This window comes from Nanorana parkeri, unplaced genomic scaffold (genome assembly GCF_000935625.1).
Source record: "Nanorana parkeri isolate BGI_ZX_2015 unplaced genomic scaffold, ASM93562v1 scaffold97, whole genome shotgun sequence".
In the NCBI taxonomy this organism is placed as follows: Eukaryota; Metazoa; Chordata; class Amphibia; order Anura; family Dicroglossidae; genus Nanorana; species Nanorana parkeri.
Window position 1 is genome coordinate 1132090 of NW_017306365.1, and position 25931 is coordinate 1158020.

General features: G+C 42.3%; 1 protein-coding gene across 1 annotated transcript in view; it reads left to right on the top strand.

Moving 5' to 3' along the window:
• Window positions 1–9923: 9923 nt before the first annotated feature.
• The window catches only part of TLN2 (talin 2), a 183044-nt gene continuing 167036 nt past the window's right edge, over window positions 9924–25931 (top strand). The window contains exon 1 of the mRNA XM_018552804.1: window positions 9924–9949. The gene's annotated coding sequence lies outside the window, so the exon portion shown is untranslated. The remainder of the gene's footprint in view (window positions 9950–25931) is intronic.

Consider the following 25931-nt stretch of genomic DNA (forward strand, 5'->3'; position numbering starts at 1 on the left):
ATGGCACGTTACTCCACATTTAGTAGGATTGTCCTAAAGTAAAATCTGTTGGGACTCCATATGGCAACTCAACGGATAGATATATCATGGGAGACCATCTAGCAGGTGACCCCTTGGCCATTGTTTATTTAACTTTCCCCTCTCGCTATAAAACAATATAAACACAATGTCACTCCTCACCTAATCAGTGCTGCAAGGGGTCTAATGTCTCTCTATTGAAGACATTGAAAAATTACCATTGATATGTGAATGGATTAATAAAGTGAAGGGCAAAATGGAAGCAGAGAGATGGGTGCATCTTTGTAAAGATTAGTGCGATAAATTTTATAGCAGCTGGCTGCACTTCACCTTCACCAATCTATGGCTGTACACTTAAAGTGACACTAAACTCAGGAGTAAAAACTTAAGAATGCATTCAAGTACCTTAACTAAAAACAATAGTGTACTCTATCTAGGGCTGCAGCTAATGATTATTTTCATAATCGATTAGTTAGCCGATTATTAACTTCGATCAATCGGAGCAAATAAAATAAAAATGAATACCGTCATTTATTTAAAATAAAATACACGAATGCAGCGTTACAGACATAAAGTTTACTTCAGAATATAACGGTATACACATTTTTTGATATCGCACTACACTGGAATGCAGGCATTGCAGTACCGTGTGTTCCTGTGTGGCCAATCACACTGCGGACAGGAGGTGAAGCAGCAGAAGTACAGGGGGGCAGCGGGGGAATATATTCACAGCGGTCTCTCCTCCCCGCTGGTGCTGGCTGCAGCGGTCTGTGTCCCCGCTGCCTCTTCCAACCCAGGCGGGGAGAGCAGCGGGGATTGAAAGGGACATAGACTGCTGCAGCCAGCAGGGAGGAGAGCAGCGGCAACTAATCGAAAATCAACTAATCAATGATGAGAATCGTTGCCAACGATTCTCATTATCGATTTTAATCGATTTAATCGATTCGTTGTTGCAGCTCTAACTCTATCTCTGCATCACTCAGCGTGGAGCAAGCTTGGAGCGGTGGCTACTCTATAACACACACAGGAACCATGGGGAACAAAACTAGCCACCCTTCAGAACCAATTCAGAGATGATTTGCGGATCTACAGCTGAGTGATACACAAATAGGAAAACATTTTGTTAATAGTTAAGGTATTTAAATGCATGCAACCAAAATTTAACTCCTGAGTTTAGTGTCACTTTAATTTTTGCTGCTGCCTGGCCTTCCACGTGGTCATTGGATTTTCCATCTCCGTTGGTTTTTGCCTGCCCTTTCCCCTGCATTGTGGAAGGCCAGACAACCTATGGCTATAGGTTTTCCCCTGTAGCTATGTCTCCAGTGTGAGGCATCTGTGCACCATCAGGAAATGCAGCAAACAAGTTGTCACAGATCACATCCTTAAAGGCCTGTTGGGCTCCCTCTGGGATGGTGGCAAGAGATCTTCCCCACCACAAGCACCCCAACACTCCTCCTTCTCACTGCCAGGGCCCCAACCCTCCTCCTTGGCATTGGCACCCCAACTTTTCTCCTCCTCATATTCCTCCTCTGCCTCATGGCATTCCACATGCTGGCGGATAGCAGGGATCTTCTGTGCAAAATAATGGTTGCTGAACATTACAGAAACAGTCCAGTTAAATGTGACTAACTACTAGTAGCTATGCCAAATCATTTGTCAATCATCAATTCTTTTCAGCCACCCTTGTCATCCAGACAACATTGCTAGACAGCACAGTCAGACCCTCCACATCTACTGCAGTAGTAACACAGTTTGGTTAAAAACAAGCCCAACCTGTTGATTGGACAAACATGAGGTTATCCCACTGCTCATTTTGCTCTCTCCTACTGTCATCATGTTCATCATGCTCTGATTAGCTCCTAATAAGGCCCCTCCCTGTCACAGTGTTATTGTGCAAAGGATGACAGGGACTGATACCGAGATATTTTCAGGTACTTGTAGTCTATGCATTTAAAAATACATTGAATAATTTAATAAATCCATAATTGTATTATGTGGTGCTTTTTGTAACTGCCTGAAATTCAGCTTAAAAAACAGATTGATTAATATATTAAATGAAATCCCAAGTACATTAGATGTATATAAAATGCATGCTTGCTTAACATAATCAATTTTTATGAGGTGTACAAGTTCATATTTGGTTGGAGAATGTGATTGATGCGGTATGCCTGGATTTTGCAAAAGCATATGATACTTGTCCTTATACCAGCCTGGTACAAACGTTCACTATGCAAGGATGGAGGAAGAATGTACAGTATATATCTAAAGAGACACTGTCTGGGATGGTTGCAAGAGATCTTCCCCACCACAAGCACCCCAACACTCCTCCTTCTCACTGCCAGGGCCCCAACCCTCCTCCTTGGCACTGGCACCCCAACTTTTCTCCTCATATTCTTCCTCTGCCTCATGGCATTCCACATGCCAAACAATTCAGGACATTGTCTGTGCAAAGTTTATGTCCAAACTTGAACACAAGGAGGAAGGGTTGGAACCCCTATAGGGTTTTATCTGCTAGCCAGTGGTACATTATAGAAATTTCCCTTCACTCTCTCTCCCAGGTGACAACTGTTTAACTAGACAGGAAGTAAAGGAATATATCCAACAACAACACAGACAAAAATATATTTTTATATAGAGTAAGAGAAGGCTAGAACCCCCTGCCCCCTGTTTTTAGTGCTGTCTATGTCAGCCTTTCTCAACCAGGGTGCCTTCCGCATTCCTCTGGGGTGCCTCAAAATTTTCAAACAGCATCATGTCTTTCCATGGTGCAGTCAAGCTTCTGATGTGAAGGGGGAAAATTTATGTGAAATAAGGAACTATGATGTAAAAGGAGGGGGCTCCTGATGCAAAGGGGGACTTTGAAAGGGGGGGTACTGATGTGAAGGGGAGACACTTTTTTTGTGTTTTTGTGTGAGGTCCCCTCTTAAAATCCATACCAGACCCCTCTCTGGGATAAGAAACTGGTATGGATGTTTGAGGGGCCACATGTAGTTTTTTTAAATTTACATTACATTAGGGCTGAAACAACGAATCAATTTTGTCGATAATAATCGATAATGAGAATCGTTGTCAATTGTTCTCATTATTGATTAATTGATCTGCGCTCAGTCCCCTCCGATCCCTGCTGGGAGCAGCAGCGATTGGAGGGGACACAGACCCCTGCAACCAGTGCCCCCAAACTTCCTTCCACTAGCAGTGTTGCTGCCGCATCGGCTCTGCTCCTGCTGCTCTCTCCTCCCCACTGGGAGGCCACTGTATGCTGCAGTCTGTGTCACCTCCGATCCCTGCTGTTCTGTATCAGCAGAAGCAGCGGGAATCGGTGGGGACACAGGCTGCTGCAGCCGGCACCAGTGGGGAGGAGAGATCATCAGATGGGAGAAGTCAAGATAGAGAGAGGGGAGGGGGCAGAGCGGCTCAGATTGGAGAGCAGAGGATCGGTAAATATGTGAAATTTTTAATAATCCTTCCCTGTGCAGAACAAACACCACAGTGATCAGTACTGATCACTAGGTTGTTTGTAAATAATTGAGGATATAGTATTCAGGTATGCTATATGAATGAACAGGAAGCCTCTGTACTGTATTGAGGACACTGCACCCTCAGTTAATTATTTTATTTCTAAAGGAAAATATCAGCAGTCTGTTTAGACCCCCAATATTTTCCCAAAGCCCCTAATAGAAAAGTAATAAATAAAATAATTAAATACAATTTAAATGTTAACAGAAAAAAAAAAGTTAAAAAAGAAATAAAGACGCCCTCCCCCAATTATAAAAAAAAACACAAAAAAACAAGTGGGAAAAAAAGTTTTGGCCTGAAGTATTTATTCTGAAGTAAACTTTATGTTTGTAACACTCCATTTGTGTACTTTATTTTAAATATAGATGGTATTTTTTAAAATCCGATTAATCAAAAAAATAATTGGGCAACTAATCGATTAGGAAAATAATCTTGTTGCAGCCCTACATTTTATACTGGGGTGCCCCAAGATTTTGCATACTTTTAACCACTTCCGGGCATATGCAATATGTACATATATGGCGGCCTGCAGAAGTGGTTATACCAAGAACACAGCTGCTTCCCCCATATGTCCCCTATGGAAAGTTTTGGGTATTGACGTTTTTTGTGGCTTCATGGGCAAATGCAATTTTAAGGCTTGACATGTTTTGGTATTGATTTACCCGACGGGACTCCATCTTTTATATTTGACCAAAAAAATGGGTTGTATATTCTGTTCCTGTGCAGTAAATCTCATTTTAGTGTATTGTATCCTAAAAATACTTTGATAAACATTTGCAAAAATGACGTGCGACATAAAAAATTGCAACTAGCATTTTTCTATTCTACAGGGCCTCTGCTTTCAGAAAATATATCATTGTTTGGGGGTCTGAAGCTGCTTTCTAGCCATAAATTCAGATTATATCATGTGTGCAAACAGTAAAAAAACTGCTCCGGACAACAGGTGGTTAAAGGGTGCCATGACACTTCTTGATATTCCTCTGTCCCTGGAGCTTGGGAGAACTTTGACGGCCTATGAGGAAATTGACAGATGTGGAGAGCCAGTCCGCTATGCGTTATGTTTGATTTAGAAGCTTTTGGTTGCCCCACCTTCGGATTTTATTCCTCTGTTCCTTGCAGGGTGGGAGACTGAATTGGGGACTTCCTTCTCTCCCCAACAGTGTGACACGATCCTTTATTTTGTCCATAAGTGTTTGATTGCTAATAGATTTCAAGAACAGGGGTGCAAAATAGTTTCATGTTGGTACCGTGTCCCATATGTCCTTTATAAGATTAACCCTGTGATCCCCTCGACTTGTTGGAGATGTGGCTCCGCCATCGGAACCATGCAATATATTTTCTGGTCATGCCCTTCCCTGAGCCAGTTCTGGAGCAAGGTGTGTGATATCGTTAATCAACTAGTATTGCCGAAACTGGAGTTGAGCCCTGCGGTGTTTCTGTTATGCATGGCCAATCTGTCGCAGCGTTTATACATCCTTCTTGTCCATTCATCTGCTCAACGCCGCGAGGGCATGTATCCCCATGCTATGGAAATCGCCCCACGCTCATTTTCTGCGATAGTGGTTCTCTAAGGTCAATGAGATTTATCTAATGGAAGATTACTGCCACTGTTCATAATACAGAGGAGCAATTCCGTAGTACCTGGAGACAGGGCCGTAGATAATTTTTTTTCCTGGGGGGGGGTTCAGATGATTATGGCCTCGGACTTTACTCAGTGATCTCCTATTCTTGATGGGTTCTCTAGTGGTTCTCTAAGTTCAATGAGATTTATCTAATGGAAGATTACTGCCACTGTTCATAATAATACAGAGGAGCAATTCCGTAGTACCTGGAGACCTTGGCTGCATTATACCACCACTGAACCCTACTTGCTGATTATGGCCTTTACTCTGTGATTTCCTATTCTTGATGGGTTGCTTGAGTCAGGCTTGAGCCGAGTAGGTAATTTCAGTCTGCTGACCATTGCCTCGTGTGTCTTTGGTGGTCGGTAGCCTCCTTCTCTCTAATACCTCCTTTGCCTGTGTCCTTCTGTTCTCTCAATGTACTTCTCTCTTGTCAGTCGTCCTGCCATGCTCCCCTCCTTACTTCCTGATTCTTGGGTACTTCATCTACAGTGTCTGCTTCTTCTCTATCCTTATGTGCATAATATTAAATATTGAGACTCTCATTTCACCATTAATCCTGTTGGTTCTGGTTCTAAACCTAGCACGTAACCTAACCTTTTTGCCCTGAAAAATACCACCAAAAGAAAGGTCGATCTGTCTCCAAAAAAATAGGCTAAAATTCATTTGGGTACAGCGTTGCATAACCGAGTAATTGTCAGTTAAAATATCACAGCAATGAAAACTGAGAAATGGCCTGGTAATATAGGTGAGTTTTAAAGTAGGTAAAGCGGAACTCTGAAAACAAACATGTTCATCTAAATGTATTCCTCAATAATAATTATTGAGGAATATATTAAAAAATATTAATTCATTTTGTGTGTACCAAATTGCCTTGCAAACCCAGTTATTACCTTGTGAAATGAGTGGTGACATCATCTCTGTGCTGCAAAAAGCCTGTGCAGAGAGAGCAGAGCTGTGGTTGGGACCCAGCAGGCTCCACCCACTACAGGCTGCTGGCAGAAAACTACAGGAGGGGGCGGATACAAGGAGAGAAAGTAGCAGTGACTGGTCTTTGTTACAGGAAGTTTCACACTGGGTTACTGCACGGATCTGAAATAAATACACAAAGCACACCAAGATTTAACCCTTTCATGACTGAGCTTTTTTTGCTGTGTGATGCTTCCACGTCAGTAATGTACTTTCTTACTAAGTGCACCCACACATATTATATATTGTTTTTTAGAGGACAGATGAGGGGGTTAAATAAAACAAATTAACCCCTTAGGGTGAAAAACAATTCTGTAGCTCAGCTGCAGATTTTCATTGTCAGGGGTTAAGTTTTATAATAATGATAGTATAAAAATATGTATGTATAATTTTCATTTTTTTCAATTTATTTTTATTTCTTTACATTTTTTTAAAACTTTTAATTGACAGGGAGAGAAGGGGGGACATGACAAGCCGTTTTTTGTACTGGCTTGTCAATTATATCAAGCAGTCATTGTGAATAGATGTTACTATGACTGCTTGATCATTTAAATTAATTTCTGGTTATTATTAGGCTGCCCCAAACCCAGGGACAGCCAATAATAACCTTCCTGACACTAAACCAGACATGCACTGTCAGGATCAAATGTCACTAAAGACTTCGGATCATTGTGGCTGATTGCCGCAACGATCAGTTGCCTGAAACAGGCAGCTGTCGGCTTTTGCTGAATACTACTATGCTGAAGCATTTTTACAAAATGTGCTAATCCCAATTTGTACGACTGCCAACAGTGATAGGAAGTGTGGTTCACACCGCTCTCCTATCACTGTCAGACACACGATCACTGAAAGCGATCGGGTGTCTGAAAAAGCTTAAAACTTTCATTAATGGATCCCTCGTTAGTGAGACATCCATCAATGTACAGTGTACGTGAGCAGTCATTTGGGCACTTAGTGACAGGGACGTGCAGTGTACATGAGCAGTCATTTGGGCACTTAGTGGCGGGGACGAGCAGTGTGCATGAGCAGTCATTTGGGCACTTAGTGACGGGGACGTGCAGTATACATGAGCAGTAATTTGGGCACTTAGTGACCGGTATGCGCAGTGTACGTGAGCAGTCATTGGGGAACTTACTGACGGTTAGTGCAGTGTACATCTCCAGTCACTAAGGGGTTAAGTAAGAATACACATGTATTTAGAAAATATTTACTACTCATATCTCTCTCTGCTCTCTCTATATATTAAATTGTATATGAAGTTTTAGGTTGGGTTTAGAGTATAAAGATTGTATGAGTTTTTTCTCCCTGGAAACACTCTGCTTTATTAACATACATTGGTAAAGTCCACAACCTTGGCCATGGGCCCATTCACACCCAATGGGTTTGCTTGCATTAGAGTAGTAGTAAACTCTACAGGCCCATTCACACCATGTCTGGACCAGATCCTCATGCGTTTCAGCAAATGCGGTGCAAATGTTTTTGATGCATTCAGGTGCGTGTTCTTTAAAGCCTAAATGGACTTTTAGGTGCTTTCCAGTGCGTTTTGATGCATTTACATGCGTTTGGTGCATTTAGACACAATACAACCCTTTTTTTTCTCTTAAAAGTGACTTGTCTTTGTCTTCTCTGCTGACCTGTATCTGAATGCATGTAATCGTGCTCACCTGAATGGGCCCTAATTCTCCAGTTAGGTCATATGTAAAGTCTCTGAAGGATGATGAAAGTGAATGTATTGGTGAGTTCATTGCAGCCATGTATAAACATAGAACCAGCATGGACTCCAGCTCACTACCCCTGAGGCCGCCCAATACTAATAAAACACGCAATAAGTTAGACTAAGCTTCTCCCATGGAGCCTGATAGTACACTCTCTGCCTATGTGATACATCACTGCAAAACCCCACGCCGGCCACAAGATGGCGCTCCGTTCCATACCAGTGAGACCCCCCAGTGCCCGCCAATAATGCAGCTGCGTGATATGACCATTAGAGATGGGAAGTTCAAATCTTTAAAATGAATCGATTCATTTGAATCAGTTCATTCAAATGAATCGATTCATGAACCGAATCTTCGATTCACTTGCTGAGTCGGCTGACAAGCAAGTGATTCGAAGCTCAGGAGCTGTCTGATCCTTCATAGAAGATCAGAATCAGAAGGCTGATTCACAGAAGGGTGTCAGGCAGCTCCTGGGGAACATTGATCACAGTGCTCAGAACTGTCACAAGTCTGATTTTCTGTCAGATTTGCCATTCTATCAAATCAGGCAATGTGATCACAAAGTGACGCACAATCAGCTGCAACAGTGAGAAGCGTGTTCCTGCGCAGCGCATTCTGATGAGGTGATGTCACAGCTAACATGGCTAGCGGTCAGATTTTTACATAGTCTTTACAGTGTATGGGTGTGAATAACGATAGGATTTTACTACTGTGGCGCAGTACCTGTGATAGTAAAATCCAATCGTTATTGTGTTCTAAACACTAGGGACAAATCTGACCGTTATCAATGTTGGCTGTGACAACAGCTCATCAGAATGTGGTGCGCATGCGCAGTAACACGCTTTGGCAGTTGGCACAGTTGATCGCGCGTCACCCGAAGTGATAACATTGGCTGATCTGATAAATTGGCTGGTCTGACAGAAAGTCAGCCACATAGGTAATTAAACATAATACTGTGCAGGATTTTCTAATAGACCCGTAATGTCTCTATAAAGAGAGCCTGTCACCTCCAAATGCTATCACTTCGGGGCATGTTATCCCCTGTGTGACAGCAATAACTTTAAGTGAAAAAATATGTAAGGTGAAAAATAATAAAATAAATAAAAAGTTAAAACCAACTCAGCATCTGCATGTAAATAAACATATGAAAGGTATGCATGTGTATGTAAATTATGATTGCACCACTCATGTTACGTGTCACCGGTTGGGTGAAAAACTCAGGAGTGGAGGGGTAAATAATATAATTAAAAAGGAGGTTTAAATGTATTTTTATTTTTTTTTAAAAGACATGTTTCAGAAGGGATGATTGTTTGTACCTTTAACATACATATCTCCTTGAAAAGCCAATTTGATCCTAAAGGGTTAATTCAATCTGAATGAGGCTCTCCTCTGATCTAAACTCTGTGTAATTTCTCTTATCTCCCTCCCTGCTGTCTGTCCCAGCTGTCTGTCCCTTATCACTGCTGCAACCTGCTTATTAGACTCCGTGTATTGTTGTACTGGTGGTGACTAACAATTCTTTTAACTCGGTAACTCCACTGATGACTAAGGATTCTTTAACTAAAATAATCAAATGAGTCTACTAACTAAGTACAATCAGTCGATTCTTTTAACTAGTAGACTCATTAGATTCTTAGACTCCGTGTACAGTACATGGAGTCTAAGAATCTAATGAGTCTACTAGTTAAAAGAATCGACTGCTGTACTGTGACTCATAGCTTGCTTCACAGATCTGATTGGTTGCAGGGCTGGGCTGGGAGGAGGGGCTGGCAGAAGCCTGGCTTTCCTTTCAGTCTAGAATCATATTACAACGTGCTGCTGCTAGAGACTCTCTGCTAATCTGCTGTATGTCACGTCACACGGAGCTGCTTCAAAAACGGATCAGCTCACTCATGTGAATCGACTCCACCAGTTCACTGAACAGAATCGATTCAAAAGAACGATTCGTTCATGAACTGGACATCTCTAATGACCATCGTGTTCTCTCCCCACCTCCTTATCTACCGCGCATGTGCAGATTGTGGGCCGGGGGTCGGGCAGAGCTTCAGGCGGAGAGGCAGCAGAGGATGGAGAGGGTGTGACCCGGGGTCCGGCAGGAGATTCGGCTGGGTAAGTGGCTGTGTGTATGTGTGGGGGCAGTTGCGGGGGAAGCGGAGTGCATGGTGCTGGAAGTTGCAGTGATGGTTGGTGGAAGGTGTATGCTGTGTAGGAATGTGCAGCAGCTCCAGGCATGGAATATAAACATGTGATAAGGATGTATAGTCATCATCCAGAGATGGGCACATGTGCTGGCTGCTTGTATATGCTGGTCCAGCCATATGTGTGATCTAGATTTATCTGTGATCCATGCTTATCACATTGGGAATTTCTATAATGGTGGGACAGGCTCGCTCTATCTATCTATCATCAATGTCTACTGCTTTTCTTGATAACATTTGTCATCTACTAAGGTGGTACAGGACCATGCTGTAGCAATAATTGGATGTGGCCATCAGTGTAATTCTTTGCATAGACCTTGTTAGTATCCATTTGTTTTGCATAGCCTGCTGCTGCTGTGATTAGAGGCAGCCTGTCTCTGTCTGCATCTCAATTTACACACATAGCTGCCTACTATGTACTAAGAATTTAGGACCCCCCACCCTCTGCCCCAGTGGCCACATTCCAAATGTCTTTCTCTACTCGCATATAATTCTCAGTTGCTGGGCAGAGGTCTTTTTCCGCTGAAGTAGGCCATGCCAGCGATATGGGCAGCTTAGTGGTTGGCACTGCTGACTTGCAGCATTGGGGTCCCCCGGTTTAAATCCCGGCCTGGACACTATGTGCATGGAGTTTGCACGGTCTCTCTGTCATTGTGTGGGTTTCCTCCCACACTCCAAAGACTTGCTGGTCGGTTAAATGTGTGAAGTTGTGAATGTCCAAAAGGCACGCTGGTAGGATACGTGTCTAAAAATGGCACTATGCTGGGGGTGGACAAAGTAATCTGGAATTCAGGAGCCAGTCTGTCCAATCCAGGAATCGGCTCCATTGATAACAACTAGATAGAACTTCAGAAGTTAGGCACTAGCTGTCTAATTGGCTACCTGGTTCCTGAGATTTTTCAAGCCCACCCTAAAATGTCTAAATTGGCCCTGTAGTGTGTGTGTGTGTATGTATGCATGCATGTGAAATCAGGACCCTACATTGTAAGCTCATTGAGAACAGGAACGTGTGTGATCTAACAGTGTACCAGCACTGTGTAAATTGTGACTGATATACAAATACCTATATTATGATACTATCTAGACACCCAGCATGGAAGAGACTAGCCATGGTTTATGTCACATTGGATTCCATCAGCAGTAGGCAAGTTATACAAGAGATTCTCTCAGTCTGATTTAGGAGCCATATGTGCTTCTGTTAGATCGACGTGAGCAACTCTGCTACTCCAGCTGTGCTTTACTATAAACCTCAACATGCCTCTGTCTCTGGGAGCCATGCCTGTTGCTGTCAGTCTTGCAATGCCTCAAGGGTCTTGTGGTTTCACAACAGCTGGAGGGCTGGAGTTGCCCACCCCCCTGTCTGTGTTAGATTGTACCGGAACTCTTGTGTTGAGTAGCAAGTGTTCAGGTACTGTCCACATTTATGTTATTAGAGCTCTTCTTCTTTATTCTTGGAGGAAACTTAACAGTTTAATGAGGGAGCAGAATTACACATGCTTCTGCGTTATTTACAGTAAACGTTTGTTTAGATGTTCAATAACATACAGGTATACATTCACTTGCATATACCGTATTTTTCATCTATAAGAAGCCCCCATGTATAGGACGCCCCCCACTTTCCTTACCCAAACTTCAGAAATCAATATTTTCCATGCTCTTTTGCATAACTGATTACATCCAGCTTAAATGACAGCCGCTTACTGGTAGCGGTATTTACCGGTATTTTTTTTGTTTTCTGAAATTTTTATGGGCTCCCTGTTGCATCTGGGGCACTGGCTACACGCTCTCTGCAGCATCAGCTGACGTCGGGTACATAAGGCTCATGATTGGAGGAAACCTGTTAGCTTGTCTCTGCAATCGGAAGTTTCACTCGTGAGGCTAGTTTGCAGAGGTATCGACAGTTTCGCAACCGCGGTTCTCCTCTCGGCCCCCCGTGTATAAGACGCCCCTCCATTTTTAGGTGAATATTTTTAAGAAAAAGTATAGTCTTATACATGGAAAATTAGGTGATGGTATAGGTGATAAGTAATGCAAAGCATTAGGTGATGGTATAGGTGATGAGTAATGCAAAGCAAGAAAGACACCATGGGAATCTCATTGATGAGACAATTGTATTTATCCAGTCAGAGTGTAGGCAACTCTAAACATCTCCAAAGTGGAATCCAGCCCCTCTCAGCATTAATCCAGCTTTGACCCCCAAAAAAAAAAGTCTGAGAGAAGAAGAGAAGGGAAAAGGAGAGACGAGAGGATTGAGAGAAAGGAGACAGAGCATCGCTGTGGAGGGAGTCATCCATTGGATGTATGTTGTGTTCTATAGCTGTAGAAGCTGGTGGTCACATTTAGGTGGTAGGAATAGTTCACCCATGGGGCCCATATCAACTTCCAGCATGGTATCATGCAGCGCTGGTCTCCTTTTGTTGACTATTTTCCAAATGATGTGTCTCTTCACCTCATGGAGGCTAAAGGCTTGGTCCAGGATTCTGCAGTCACCTGCGTCATGGTTATAAATACTTTGGATAGAAGTTTTAACGTGAGTGGAGATGAGTCTAAAGGTGGCCATACACTCTACAACCATCGCAAGACCTTAGTCTTGCGATGGTTGTACAGGGATTAAAAAAACGTACGATCTGCCTATCTTGGACAGGCAGATCGCACTCTCGATCATCGCAAGCCCGCCCCCCTGAGGGGCGGGCTTCCGATGACCGCAATGCTGAACGGGCAGTGTGCGAGTGCGCACACCGGCCCGTTCGGCATTTGTCTTGCGAGCCCCGTTCTAACCAGCCGAGAATCGTACGATTCCCGGCTGGTTTTCGAACATGCTGGTTCGACAGAAGACGTGCGACCGTACAGTAGAAACGGTCACACGTCTCCGTTCACACTGCTCGATTCTCGTACGATCGCGGGATTTCCCGCGATTCTCGTACGAGAATCGGGCAGTGTATGGGCACCTTAAGGTTCAGAAGCACAATTGCCAGGTCTTTAGGTATTGGCTTGAAAAGTAGTATAGAGATAAGCGTGAAGGCCAGGGTTTGAAGGCTACTGGACACTGCTATCAGATATGTGGTGGTGTGCTGGTTCAATGCATCCATGGAATCACAGTGGAGAATAGTTAATTACGCACATATACTAGGTACCATCTCGATAATGGTTTTAAGTTTGCCTTTGCTTTACAGGATTTGGTGGTCAGCCAGATCTGCACTCCTGCATTATTCTTGCAGTTTAATAACAGATGGTTATAGATCTTACGTCAATATGCAGGAAATTACTATGAAACTAACTTGGAATGATCACAGATGCTTGTGGAGGGTGCTTGTAATGGGTGGAAAGGGAATACTGGAGTGAGGATGTGATGGAAGAAGTGGCCTGACCTTATGTCTATTAAATTCTGAATATTAACTAGATTTTTTTACCTTCATTACCAGCATAGGGTAACACAACAACTAGTCTGTGTCTCCCTTTTACAAAACCTGCCTCAATGGTGCTGCAGTAGTCCAGTAGTGCCAGCCAGTTCTGGCCCCTCTCTACAAAGTAGCATATGGCTCCATTCAGCCTTTATCTCCATGATGGGGTAACTTAAAGTAGATAGAAACCATAATTGGGTGACACGGACTTGCAGCCTCTTTACAACTACTTCTTGTCTACATCCATGAGCTCTAATTTCATGGCACCTGTATGGCTTCGCCATCAGGTTTCCTGATCATAAGAACTGTGGACCATGTAAGACGAATGAGACTGCGTGGCCGCTTATAATCTTCACTGGAAGTACATGCAACAACGAAGGGTAGCAATTGGGCGATAGGGACAGAGTGTTGTCACGCTATAACAGTGAATGTCCCAACAAGGAGCTTCATAGCAGGATAACCAGGTATTATTTAAAGATGAAGACTGAAGATGACCTGTTGTAATCCTAATAATTATTTGAAGCTTCAGTAATTGCATTTATCTATACTTTTAAAACCTTCATCCAGCACCACCAGTACAATGTCCTGTTTATTGTGAGTTCTTTGGGTTCCCCGCCTAATACTTACCTAGTGCCCTGTGGCTGCTGATTCATCATTTTTATGAGTCCCTCCACACATGGCACAGCAGGCTTCCATTTTGCCCCCAGCATACACGTCATAATGACACCAATCAGATGTCCATTGTGGATTCCAGATGTGCAGAGCCTGGCTCTGACCAGTACAATCATGGCCTTAGTTCAGCGCTAGGCTTGTTTAGATAACCTTTTGGGGCTGGTTCTGTGTGCTGAATGGAGACACCATGGGCACCAGGCTCCTGGAATTTGTTGAGCCTTGTCTCAGGTTTATGGACCCTTTAATCAAATCCCTCTGTTTTCTGCCTTTTTAAGTGAGGGTGCTTTTCTGTGAAATATAGTTGTTACCCAGCCTGTGGATACTAATCATTTTTTATAGTCTTTAATATAATTATATGGCCAGCTTTTATTTTTACTATAATACATTTAGAGATGCCAGCTTGATGTTAGCAGAGCGAACTATATTTGTCAGCTTTCATAATACCTTGTACAGCAAGACTCTGAGGAGATCCAGTCATGCCTTGCTATACACAGACAGATTGTCCAGAAGAATTGACCAAGATTCACTCATAATTCACTGAGCACTGTTACAATTGCTGACAAGTGAAAATGAAGGGAGATGCTTATCAAAAAGACTTCTATTACTTGTTTGAAAAACATTGTCTGCTGCTGATCATTTTGTAGAAATGTATCCGTGTATACAGCTGCTTTAATGTACGGAGTGGCTACAAAATGTAGTATAAAATGTGTCTGTATTATACGGTAAAAGTGCATCATCCATTTTTTACATTCAGTATTTGATGTCATTTGTGGTAGACTCATGTCGAGTTGTCTTTCCAATCTGCTTTTGCGTAGATGGCCACTGTTATATTTTTGACACTTGCAGAGTCATCATCTCTAGTGGTTAGGTTCTGTACAATACAACGCGTACATACTCTCAGTTTAATTGTAAGGAAGCTGGCCAAGCATCCACATAAACACTGTGCCTAAGCTGAGCTGACTCTGCTTTGATTATGATGTTGGAAGTGTTATTAGAATTGATGCACTTCCTGCAGACATCTTGTTTTATATGGCATTATGTCTTTTGCTTTATTTAGCATGTTTCCACTTATTCAGTTAAATTTGAGAAAACCCCTCTTATGTATGTAAGGCTGCGTTGATGGGAACGCCTATCTAAAAATAATATTTTAAAAATATTTTATTTGCTTCTTTGGAGCAGGTTTGTACATGGGACTGCAAGCTACTCTGAACAATTTCAAAGTGAGTCTGTCCCCAAGACAAAGAGGGGAAACACAGGTGAGAATTTATCAAAACTGGAATAGACAGAATCTGGAGCAGTTTCCCATGGCAACCAATCAGCATGTCTCTTCTTTGCTCAGGTAAGATTCGAAAATGGGACAGAGAAGCTGATTGTTTGTAGTGCAGATGTGCTCCAGTTTTGATAAATTCCTCCCACTGAGTTTTCTCACATTAACAAACAATGCTTCTAGATCTTTAACTCTTCGTTAGGCAGTGTTCAAATCTAGTTTACTACTGATAGTTAAATCTTCCAGCACACTACAGACAGGGTTAATTATGGTAAACATGGATTCCCAGCGCCTTTCTTGAATTTGCAAAGAATGGAAAAACTTCAGATTTTGGAGATTCCAGAAAAGTGACACTATCTCAGGAGTTATAACTTAAAAATGTATTAAAGTAGCCTAATTCTGAACAAAAATGTATCTAATATGTGTATCACTCAGCTGTGGATCCTCAAATCATCTCTGAATTGGTGCTGGCACTGTCCTTCCTTCTGGAGGGTGGCTATTTTCCCCCCCTATGGTTCCTGTGTGCATTGCTCTATAATGTATTGCTGGGATTTGTATTCCTCTATAGTTGATGGTACATTGTGCTGTATATTATACAGGGCAACGTACCATCAGCTATAGAGGAATACAAATCCCAGCAATACATTGTACACTGTATGTATAATGTATTGCTGGGATTTGTTGTACTCCTCTATAGCTGGTGGTATTCTGCATTGCGCTGTATAGAGGACTACAAATCAAGGAATACCACCAGCAATGCGGAATACTACCAGCTATAGAGGACTACAAAACCCAGCAATAGTACATTATACAGCACAATGCAGAATACCGCCAGCTATAATGTACTATTGCTGGGATTTGTTGTATTCCTCTATAGCTGGAGGTATTCTGCATTCATTGCTGTAAAATTTTACACTTTTCATTTGATTATATTGTACACCACACTTTTTTTTTTTTTACTTCCACGCTTGCTCCTGTGATGGACTGCAATCTCAATACAAACTAGAAGTCCCATCAAAGGAGCCATTTTTAAAAATGTATTTTATTTTTTATCCGATTAATCGAACTTAATAATCGGCTAACTAATCGATTTTGAAAATAATCGTTAGCTGCAGCTCTAATTGTGTCCCCTTTTAAGCAACATTTTTTTGTTTAAATGTGTTTGTTTTTAGCTTATGCTATGTGAATGGGAACATGCAACAAATATAAAATAGCTGTTATCCCAATTTGGCTGTAGAAGTGGAAATACACCTTAAATGATTAAAGATGCATGCTTTCGGACCTCGTTAGGTTCATTCCTCGGGCATTGTACGATTGACATTCTATAATGCCTGAGGAATGTATTTAACTGGTTCAGAAAGCATGCATCATTTATAATTTGGTTCTATGTAAAGTGTCACTTAAACTGCAAACTTAGCGTATTAACTGATGGCTTTACTACGGCATGATGTTTAGAAATTGTAAAATAAATGTTTTAATTCTCATAGATTCATGCCCTCAATATATTTTTTCAGTCAGGGGGAGTTGGGTTGAGAGCTCTTTAGCTGAGCTTATAAGGCCTCATGCACAAGGGGCTATTAGCTGCGGCTTAGGTTCCTGCGGCAAAAACCTGCAGATTCTTGTGGAAGGAATCCCAGGTGGGTCCATACAAATACCACTGTGCCTGTTCAAGTGAATAACAGGGTGATTGTGGCTGCATCTGTCCATGACTGTTTGCAAGTAATCATACATGGAATGATTACCGCACGTAATCGTGTAATCTGTGATTACATGCAAACAGCGAGAAAGCACACTGTTATGCACTTGAACAGGCACAGCGGCGGCATCTATATGGACCCACCTGGGATTCCTGCCACAAGAATCTGTAGGTTCTTGCTGCACAAATCCTAAGACGCAATCAATAGCCCTTTGTGCAGGGGCTTAAGGCCCCCATTCACATTTTGCGATGCATGAATGAAGTTGCGTTCGTGTGCATTTTGCTGCAGTTGCGGTGCGTCACCATTCAATCAATTGGCTGCCGCACCCGCGACAAAGGTGGCAAAGTCAAGCAAAACAAATGGCAAATGCACTCATCAACTCATAACCAGCTTTAAAGCAAGGTGCACATGGAAGTACAACAGCAAAGCGTTTTCCTGCACACTCGCCAGCCAACATGCAAAAAAACCAAAACAACCTGTCTAACCGCTAAGGTTAAAAACAGAGACAGAAGTCTTCTGCAGAATATGTGAAAGCCGCACTGCCTCGTCAAGGCTCCTCTGTGTAGTGCGCTCCTAACTCTAACCTATGAGAGTCTCCATCGTGGAGCACATGTAGCAAAAGATAAAATTGGGTGCAGGTTCGCCAGGAGGCAGCCTAACCTCCTTAAAGGCACAGGGACACACAAGGGATACCGCACATCACAACGGCAGCTGAGACCCCCAGTGTGTCACTGCACCAAATCAGTCAAGCAAAATAAATGGAAAACGCACTCATCAACTCATAACCTACTTTAAGGGAAGGTGCACATGGAAGGGCTTTATACAGTACAACAGCAAAAAGTTTCCCAGCACACTCACCAGCCAGCATGCAAAAAGAAACCTGTATAACCGCTAAGGTTAAAAACAGAGGTTTTAGATAGCCGGCTTCTGCAGGATATGTGAAAGCCGCACAGCCTCGTCAAGGGAAACTTTTTGCTGTTGTACTGTATAAAGACCTTCCATGTGCACCTTGCTTTAAAGCGGTTATGAGTTGATGAGTGCATCTGCCATTTGTTTTGCTTGACTGATTTGGTGCAGTGACACACTGGGGGTCTCAGCTGCTGTTGTGTGCGGGGTCCCTTGTGTGTCCTTGTGCTTTTAAGCAGGTTGGGCTGCCTCCTGGCGAACCTGCACCCAACTTTATCTTTTGCTACATATGCTCCAAGATGGAGACTCTCATAGGTTAGAGTTAGGACCGCACTACACAGAGGGGCCTTGACGAGGCGGCTTTCACATATTCTGCAGAAGACGTCTATCTAAAACCTCTGTTTTTAACCTTAGCGGTTGGACAGGTTTTTTTTTGCATGCTGGCTGGTGAGAAAGGTGGCAAAGTGGCTCATGCAGCATTTTCAGATTCCAACATCCTGTATTTTTTCGCCCCATTAATTTTTGTGCAGGAAAAAAACACATGTTTTACTGGCAACATTAATGACGCTGCAAGCGCATTGCACGTTTTTAATACGCTGAATGAACGCATGCCAAAGCGTGTGATTTGGCACACGTTTATGCAATGCCAAAGTGTGAACGGAGACTTATGGGCGGTGAGCATAGGGAGGCCTTCACCAGGAGGGTGATAGTGACTCCTAGAAGAAGTCTGGACTTGAAGACGAGCTGGCACCGTAATCTGCAGAGCTGTAATAGTCAATGGTTATGTCACCCACTAGCATATTTAGTGTGAAGACCTCAAGTCTTCTTTGTTTGGCTGGAGTTTTGCTTTAGTATGTACCTACAGACAAATAATGAGAAGCAGTGACTAAACAAAGTAATGAATAGTTTGCTGAAATTTTAATCTATGTTTTCTTTTGTCTATGACATAACAATAATCAAAACCTTCCTTGGCTACATTTAGTGAAATCACTAGTTATTTGTTACAATAGATTACTCATTTCAAGCTTGCAGTTGGGCAGAGCAGCAGCATTGACTGTATGTTGAGTAATGGTTACCGTACATATATTTCTTGTGGGTTGTCTAAACCACGGTTGTCTGCAGGAGTGTAACTTAACTTCCTACTGTCGCTCTGTATCTGATCATTACAAAATGTGTTAATCCTAAAGATCAGAAAACAAATGATTGCTGTTTACACATAATGTTTTCTTGACTGCAATGCCTTCCATATAGCCGAATTAGCAAAGTTTATACATCAGGTAAAGGATTCTTATGGTTTTGTTTTTTTAAAGTGACAATTCTGAAAATGACAATCACATGGCTAAAATAAAAAGCTTAAGCGGGCCATGCACGGCCTGAATTTCAGCTGATTCTTGTAAATTGGCTGAAATGTGAGCTGTAGTCACCCTGCTGACGCCACTTGGCTCTACAAGCTTGAATATAAAATTCAAAGGGGCAGGGCAGAAAGAAGTTGGCCATTTTGCTTCAGTCGCTTCTCAGGTATTCTAACAACTGCAGGTCCCAGCGGCTTTCAGAATGCAATAGCCAGCAGAGGAGATGGCTCCCTTCTGGCTGTTTTAGATGGCTTTTTTAGAAGACCCAGTATGCGGTTTGTGCTAGAGTATGTTTTCTGATGCACGGTAAGCTTAGATAATCTTGTAACACAGGTAACTTTAACAGTGACAGTGCAATTTCACCTAAAGTAAACCAGTTATGATTTAATAGGGAGCTTGTCATTGCTGGCCTCTCCTTCTGAAAATGCTACTTGCGTGGCTGTCATGCAGACCCTTTTGGTCTTGTCTATCTCTGAACAAAAATGAGTAATGATGACTAATAACTTTACTCTGAGTTGTTCTGGGTCAGAGACTCGTAAGCCGTATTCTCACCATTACATGTGCATGTAGTACACGTTGTAATACACATGCATGTGTGCGAACCGGCCCATATAGGTAACCTTTCCCAATAAACTTGATCGCATAGATGGGAACCAACCACATCAAAAAGATTGGGATTTCTACTTATAATGCAGCGAATTTTGTTGCATGTAAACAGATAAATGTGAATAGGCCCTTAGTGTATTTTTACACATGTCCCGTTTTATCCAGCAAAACAATGCATTTTAAGAATGACTCCTATTTATTTCTATGTGGCTGGCTCACATCTACAGTATGTGCTGCAGTTTAGTTGGAAAGGCAAACGTGGCCCATACCTTGCAACACACATGGAAGAGTGTGAATCTAGTCAAAGGGCCTATTCACACTTATCCGTTTTCATGCAGCAAAATGAATGCATTCTGCTGAATGAAAATACTTTCCAAGCAGAAATCCTATTCTTTCTGAAGGATAACGGCAATGGTAGCTGCTTTTTTTTTTTTTTTTTTTTTAACCCAAGACAAAAAGACACACTTAACCATTCCATTGCAAGGGTTGAGATAATTTTTACCCGGGGTTGTTTTTTTTTAACATAAAGCATCAATTTGATATTAACCATAGTTACATTTTTCCACACACTTGGGGAAAAAAGGCCAAGTCAGAAAATGCTGGATTGTCCTGAAGATGGACACTTTCAGATGATGAAAGGTGCACCCTGTTTTACTTTTGCTGTTTGTTTGATTTTTATATTTACTATTTGTAAGTTCAGCATTGTGTTCTTAAAGCCCATAAAAAAACACATGGGTTCCATTTAAAGTCATACCTATTTATGTTTTTTAAACAAAAGCTTCTGAAACCCAGAAAACACTTACTTGAATCTGCTGTCATATCATCCTCTGTGGTGCGTCTTCTGGCAGCAGCTATTAGCGATTGGAAGCCGATCTCCATTCTGTCATCATCTGCGTCGCCATGCGGTCTTTCGTGTAACGTGTTATCACTCTTGAAGGCTCCAGGACCCTGTGATGGACTCGCCCTAACCAGTGTGCAGCGTTCACCATGAAGCAGCATGAACCTTGCAGACCTGGGACCTGGCCTGTCGCATGGCTGGAGTTTTAGGATAACTATTGGAGAAGAGTTCTTCTAAAATAAAAATACTTTAGGTACAGGAAAGTGCAGAGTTAAAGGTTTATTTTTTCCTTTCTGGAGACCAGCTTTTAAACCAAAGGTCACAAATCTAATGCAAGGATTTGTTTCTCATTGAAAGTTAACTTGTAAGTGAACAAAAACAGGCTGGTAATGTTACCTCTTAAAATGCTCATTGCCTGGCTGGTTGTAATAGTCTCTGGTTGTCTTTAATAGAAAAGCATGCAGAAGATGTTACTGAAGACAGAAGAATAAACCTGAAACTGCTTGGAAGTCAGGATTTCTTTGTATTGAAACAGTTGGATCAGCATGATAGCTATGTAACTGGAATTTTTGAAGGTGAGGTCTGCAATGGCACTACAAAACACAGAAAATCCCCAGCTCACCTGCCAGCTAGCCTGCAACCAAACAAATTGCCCTGTCAACAGTATGCGTTAAAATCAGAGGTTTTAGTTGCACAAACTTTTGGCCAAAAATATGTAGAAGCCACACTGCAGCGCCAAGGCACCTCTGCAAGGTGTGGTCCTAACTCTATGTATATGAGTCTCCAAGTGTGAGCATATTAATGCAGTCGATAACTTGCATGCAGGTGTACCAGGAGGTAGCCTACTCCTCCTAATAAGATGCAGGGAAGCACTGGAGGCCCAGCAACCAAAAATGCACGCTGGGACCCCAGTGCGTCCTCTCAACCAAAAATAGTAAAACTAGAAAAAAACATGGTCTGCAATGGCAGCATATGTAGTGCAAGTGTAGGTTAAAGTGATATTAAAGTCAAAAGATTTCAAATTTGTTTTCACATGCTGATGAAATCACTTACCATGGATGCTGCTCTGAGTTTTTCTGTAGAATCAGCTGGTCCAATGAGCACTGACCCTGATATCCTGTTTTAGGGCGGCTCCTTTTTCTTGCAGGGTTCTATGGAGCCACCCTTGTGTGTGCTAGAAAGCTTTGTGTCTCGATGTGGGTAATGTATATTTGTTAGATCTGTATTTGGTTTTGAAAATTGGTTTGAGAGTTTAATATATTTAAGGATAATGTTTCGAACTTTGCAAATCTTTTCTATGCCCCTGTGGCCAAATGCCACAGGGGCATAGAGTATAGCACAGATGCAATTACAATTTTTGCCCTTTTCACATTGCTGAATTTAAAATACAAGTATTTCCCTGAAATCTTCAGTGTTCATCGGACATGTGAAATTTTTAGGGATAACGGGGCATAAGTTGCTAAGCTATAAGAACACCAGATTTTTATTCTGCTCCTTAAAACTTCACTTTTACAAACTAGATCTCTAAGTCAAAAGCCGCATGAATGGATTTCTTGTAAGTGAGAAACTATTCAGTACGCTCAACAACTTGAACTCCGAATTCCAGAAGGTTTGGATTCCTTGAATACATTATTCCTTGCCCACTATAAATCCCTCTATCGTATGTGACAATTAAATGGAGAGCATGGAACCCCTAACCCCATTCCACCCTATTTCTTCCTACAGACCACCTTTCCAGCCTTCTTTTCCTGCCCTCTTTCCACCCCCTAATCTCACCCCTCCCCAACCCCCTTAGTTTTTACATGCATTTTAATTATTCCAAAATCCACCGGTTGATAAACATAATGAGCAAAGGAGGCGTGTTTTTCGAGTTTGTTACACTGCCGGTTTTAACACTTTATAGAATGTATCCATTAGCATTATAGCCATTTGATGGGTAATGCCTGTTTTACTACACTTTAGTAATATAAGCCTAAATAAAATATTGATTTGATGTATTTTTGCTATTTATATATGTACATAGGGGCAGGGGTTGACGGTGTAGCGGGGGCTGGAGGTTGACACTCCGGAATTGTCGGCTTTTTAAGAGTCTACAAGTGGTGGTTTCTCCTGATTACAGTGTTGGCACAGTGGAGCAGGCAAGTATTTGCTTTTTGTTATTTGCAGGAGCAGAATTGATTGTATAATTGTCTTATTATATTGATTTTTGGTGACTGTGTCACTTCAAGCAGGCCTTCCTTGAAAAATGGAAGGTCTGCTTTCTTGCAAGTCTCCCACCATCCAGACAAAATCGGCTGCAAAAAAAAAACCTTTATGATGTTGCAAAAAAATTAAAAGCTCACCAGGGTCCTGGCTTTCAACACTCCAAGGAGGTGCTACTGATGTCAGCATGCCTCACTGCTTCCTCCTGGGATAACTTTAAATCACTGGCTCCAGTCGGTTGTGCTCTGCTTTAAACCAAGGGTGGACAAATTACTATGGAGTTTAGGAGCCAGTCTGTTCCATCCAGGAGCCAGCAAGTTTTTGTTTTTTTTTTTTAGTTTTTTTTTAGGAGCCAGCTCCATTGTCAAGTTCTAAGGAAAACCTCAAAAGGTAGATGCCAGCTGTGATTTTTCTATGTTGCATTGGCTACAGAGTTCCTTGGATTTGTCCAGTTCTGCTTTAAAGTATATGTAAAGGCAAACTTTTTTCCCCCCATCTTGTAGATAAGGGTTAAAATTAGGGACGCACCGAAATTTCGGTAACTGATCGGCCGAAAATGGCACTTTTTGCAGCTTGGCTGTGACAAATCAGGACAGAGAGCGGCGGCGTGGGGGTGGAGACAGCTGTCACAGGTGGCCAGCCAGAGGTGCGGGGGAGAAGCCAGCTGCCACAGGAGACGGAGCTCTCTCTCCCCACACCGCTCGCTCAGCCTCCTGTGACAGCGTGTCAGGATGGAGAGTGGGTACAAGCAGTCAGCCATCAGTGATTGCTGAGTGTTTGTACATAATTGAGGACAGAGTATGTTTACTGTGTCCCCAATTATGAATGAATGGGAAGTGCTCTACATCACTTCCTGTTCATTCATGATTGTGGACATGGTAAACATACTATATCCACATGTTATGAAGGGACAGGAACACTCAGTATAGAGGATTCCTGTTCACTGATAGGGGCAGCAGAAAAAGAGATTGAGGGCTCTGTCAATTTTTTTTTTTTTTCTATTTTAAAGGGAAAATATCAGGGGTCTGTTTAGTCCCACAATATTTCACCGAAGCCCTCAACAGTTTCAATTTTGGCTTGACAATTTTAATTTTTTATTTTCGGTTTTAAAAATGTAATTTAGTTAAAACCATTGTTAGAGCCCATTCACACTGGCTTTCCAATCTGGTCCGCCTGTCAGTTTTTCAGGTGGATCTGATCGGAAGCCCCATGGTGGCCTATAGGCAGCTGGATCAAAACGGACGGACGTCTGTTTACATCTTGTTAACCCTGACACCGGCTAGGTCTGGAAAAACAAATGGAACAATTGGATTTCTGTTTCGCCGGACCTGATTGTGTTGGATTATGGGAAATCCAATGTAAATAGACACAATTCCGCATGGACCAATATGGGCTTGGTTATTTCAGTTTTTTCCGCCATCGCAGGATGGAGGGAAAAACTGGAGTGACATGGATGTCACAACAGCGACATCCGTTTCGATCACCAGGGAATCTGTGCACGGATCCCCTCTTGTTTGGACTGTGTGAAAGGGGCCTTAGGTGAAAATGGTCACCAGGGCACAGAGAGGATATATCTTCCCGTGGGAACACGCAGTACAATAAAAACCTGACAGGTTCTAACCCCTAACTACTTATTTCAAAACAATCAAGAAAAGTTTTGCCTTTTAGGTACAGATACTGAAAAGGCACTATACTTTATTTTTATGGATTCTGCAGTATGTGTGTTTTGTTATAGGCACGCTAGATTGTAAGCTCATCTGGGGCAGGGGCTCCTTTTGGGTTCTCCACTTTTTCTCTTGAAAACATAATTGTATTATTATTATTGTTATTATAGAGGATGTATATAGCGCCAACAGTTTGTGCAGCGCTTTACAATATAAGGAAGACATTACAATCACAATACAAATCAAGACAAGATGGTAATATCATTTTGTGTATAAATGAGTAGAATAACTGGATGTAGTTTATCCAGAAAAGATTTGACCTCACTATAGACTGGACTATATGACGTCATCCATATGTTATGTAGTGTGATTTAAATATTCTCCTATTACATTGTAGGGGTTTGAATCACTGTAAAGCTACTTCACCGAGTGCGCTAAGTGGCTTGTAAGGTTTACGACCTTTTCCTCTTTAGTATTCACACATGCTTTCATCCACGTGTGCGATCCAGTAGGTCTGTTTTAGTGTGAAAGGTGAGAGGAAGAAATATTTTCCTTCTGAGTGGCCGGCTATTCTTGTCCCAGTGGGGTGTCCTGTGTTTCAGCGTTTGAACGAAGCTGACCTACTTGGCACCCGGGGAGAATAGTAAATGACCATTATATACAGGTATTCCTCACTTAACGACCGAGTTCCGTTCCTACGACCAGGTCGTTAAACGGATTGGTCGTTAAGTGAGGAACTCTATACAGTACTATACTGCATTAGTACTGTATAGCGTTGCCGATGTACAGTACCGAACAGTGTACTGTACATCCGGCAATGGAAATACTTACCGAGACCTGCAGTGAAGATCGGGGGATGTCACTTCCGCCGGCGACCCGTCGCACTGACGCTGACGCGGAAGGTCGGAGGTCGATCGGAGGTCCGTCGTAAGTGCGAGTGGTCGCAAAACAGGTAAGTCGGTAAGTGAGGAACATCTGTATATATATATATATATTATTCTATAGAGGCACAAACCAGTTGGCAAATGTGTGAAAACTCTTTTAGGGATATAGCTAGCCATACACTTTTACATTTCTCTCGTTCAGTCTGCATGCTGAATGAGAGAAAATCAATACATTCATCCATCCATACTGAACAGCATGGCTGGAGGCATCTGCACTGCCAGCTACACCCACAGCTGTCTGAATACCCGAACAGTGGCTGCATCTGATAGGATACAGAATGTTTGATCATTTCCTACCCGGCTTAGTCGATTCAAACACCTTTTTAGATGAGCCAGGTGAGACT